The sequence below is a fragment of the Nematolebias whitei genome, chromosome 6 (genome assembly GCF_014905685.2).
Source record: "Nematolebias whitei isolate Nwh7 chromosome 6, NemWhi1, whole genome shotgun sequence".
In the NCBI taxonomy this organism is placed as follows: domain Eukaryota; kingdom Metazoa; phylum Chordata; class Actinopteri; order Cyprinodontiformes; family Rivulidae; genus Nematolebias; species Nematolebias whitei.
This window is the reverse complement of record NC_056503.1, coordinates 15,163,895-15,167,025: the sequence shown is the minus strand read 5'-3', so window position 1 is coordinate 15,167,025 and position 3,131 is coordinate 15,163,895.

The following is a 3,131-nucleotide window of genomic DNA, read 5'->3' as shown; positions in this document are numbered from 1 at the left end:
CCGGACCCGCTCCGCAGGGTAAACAAACACGCATTTCTCTGACCTTATATGGAGCCGTCAGCTGCCTTGTGTGGAAAAACAATATTCTCCATGGTCTTCTGTCTCATCTTCTGCTCATGCTAAGTCCATTTTTGAAAAATTACAAAATATAACTCCTAAAACTGCTAAAACTTGATGCCACTTCGTTTGTATTTTTATTTACAGAAGAAGAAGACGTGTCTTCAGAGGTTTTTGTGTTGTTTCTTTCAGTAGTTCTTGGTGCAGCGCACCCACAGGCGAGTGGGGGGAATAGGTTGGTTCAACAGGTTGATTCGACTGCACAGTGCAGTGTTAATGCAAACTCACCAGCTCAAATGTAAACAAAAGCTCATGAATATTGGTCCCGAACCGAACTGAGTCTACCGGACTATCTAGTGTGAAAACGACCTAAGTGATTTGATTCTTACAGAGCTGGTACATCTAGAACAGAGACCCAAGAGTTTAAGGGTGCATTCACACCAGCCCTATTTAGTCCGCTTTAATCGAACTCCAGCTCGTTTACCTAGAAAGTCCGGTTCGTTTAGGGAGGTGTGAATGCGCCATCTAACTCTGTCACGGAACAAAAAGGCGAACTCTGGCCCAGGCTAAAATTTAGGTCTCAGTCTGGTAGAAGAGAACTCCAGCACGGTTCGAGTACAGTGTGAATGTAAACAGACCGAGCCCCGCTCCACAGGACAAACAAACACACATTTTTTCTGACCTTATATGGAGCCGTCAGCTGCCTTGGGTGGAAAAACAATATTCTCCATGGTCTTCTGTCTCTTCTTCTGCTCATGCTAAGTCCATTTTTGAAAAATGACAAAATATAACTCCTAAAACTGCTAAAACTTGATGCCACTTCATTTTTATTTTTATTTACAGAAGAAGAAGAAGATGTGTCTTCAGAGGTTTTTGTGTTGTTTCTTTCAGTAGTTCTTGGTGCAGCGCCCACACAGGCGAGTGGGGGAATAGGTTGGTTCAACAGGTTGACTCGACTGCACAGTGCAGTGTGAATGCAAACTCACCAGCTCAAATGTAAACAAACGTTCATGAATATTGGTCCCGAACCGAGTCTACTGGACTATCTGGTGTGAAAACGACCTACGTGTTGGAATACTGTCTGTAGTGATGGTGTTAACAGTCATTTGCCAGATTGTTCAAAGTCAATCAAAAAAGCAGCTACAGGTCACCAGACACAAATGAGACCTTTTATAAATATAGGGCAGCATTACCAGGGCTTTATGGGTTTTTATAGGAAGTATTTTTTATTTTTTTTGGGCTGCACGGGTCCACTTCACTGCTCTGCATGGAGAAACAGCTGATCAGCATTAGCAAGCAGCTTATCCTGCAGTAAGAGCTGCACAAAGGCAGACATATGCTTTTTTTATGCAGCTCTGGGCTGCACAAGAATGCAGCAATTGCTAAATAATTTAAAATAAATCATTTTAAATAAAAATTTCATGCTGATCGTGCGGCTCATCCAGCAATCAGCCAATTGTGTGTCAAGTCCACTCCTATTTTGAAAAACCACGATAGAGCGAGTCTGCGGTAAACGAATCGTGAAGTAGTGAGGGACTACTGTACTCCTATCATCATTGAGTTGGAAGTCATGGCATGAATTCAAATCACCTACGTTTGTGATTCTGGTGGGCAAGAAAGACACATAGAGTGAAATATTACATCTGTAGGTCAAAAATCTTATGAGAAAGTGCCACAGTACAGTCTTACTACAAGTTAAATTTCAGTACTCATGCTTGTTCACACACAGTATGAAGGTCTATGATCGGCCTGCCATATTGAGTGCTATAAAGCTTTACAAGGTTCTTTTTTTTTTGTTCAACCAAGATCTTTAAACAAGAAGTAAAAGTAACAATGAGGCTTATTTTCACTAGACTGTGGAGACTGCAACAATCTAAGGATAGAAAAACAGTGGGGAGTTAGCAGGTTAAGTGGTGACTGAAAACACAAAATGACTGAACTGAAACTTATGATTGTTTCCCTTGTTCCAGGTTCTGAGGGAGAGGACTCCATGAATCCAGAGAAGGTAGGTTTGGATATGGTTAGTGGTATGGATCTGGAGCAGGTTAGTAAGGGAGGCAGGCGAGTGTAGAAAGAGGAGGCAGAGCAAGCAGGCAGGAGGAAGATGAGGTAGTGTTTTTTTTTTCTTTCTTTCTTCCAAGTGGTAAATCTGAGGTTCCAGAAGCTAAGGAATGTAAACATGAAGGTTTGGAGGAGGAAGTGATGTCTAGAGATCGGCACTGGATCACCAGCAAAATGATGTCCACGCACGAGAACCAGCAAAATCACAGAATAAATCTGTTGAGAGGGAGAGTTACTTAATTATTTAAAATGTTACTGTGAGCATGTAAATGAACCAGGGGCGAATCATGTTTAAGTTCAAAATACTCATGTATGTTTTTACATCATTGAACAGTTCTGCCCCATCCTATCTCATTGATCTTCTACAGCCATATGTCCCACCGCGCTCTTTGAGGTCAGCAGACCAGATGCTCCTTTCAGTTCCAGAAACCCGTCGCAAGCTCAGAGGTGACAGGTCTTTCTCTGTTGCAGGTCCAAGACTGTGGAATGAGTTGCCACTCCATGTCAGGCAGTCTCCCACACTCAAAGCCTTTGTCTCGCCTGAAAACCCACTTTTATTCCATTGTCTTTGACACAGTGTGATTTGTTTTGATCCTGTCTGTAGTCTACAGTGTTGGCCATTTAGTTACAAAGTATTATCCACTGCTATTTGTATATATACTTTTATTTTATGTTTTTCTGTCCGCTGTGCTTGTTTGTTTCTTTTGTACATCACTTTGGTTGGCCTTGTTGCTGTTTTAAGTGCTCTATAAATAAATGTATATGGTATGGTATGGTATGGTATGTAAGCTTCACATGAGTGAGCCCAGGTGGCAATCAGCTGATTCACTCCAGCTGAGTGGGAGCTGTCACAGACAGCCCTGTCCACAATGCACACCATACCTCTCTTCAGCTTATCTGCAGAAACACAATAAGGAAAAACAAAAGAGAAAAATGCTCACACTGCCTATATCATGTTGAGATCCTATAGCAGGGCTATTCAACTGGGGGCTCAGGAGCCAAATCAGGCCCAC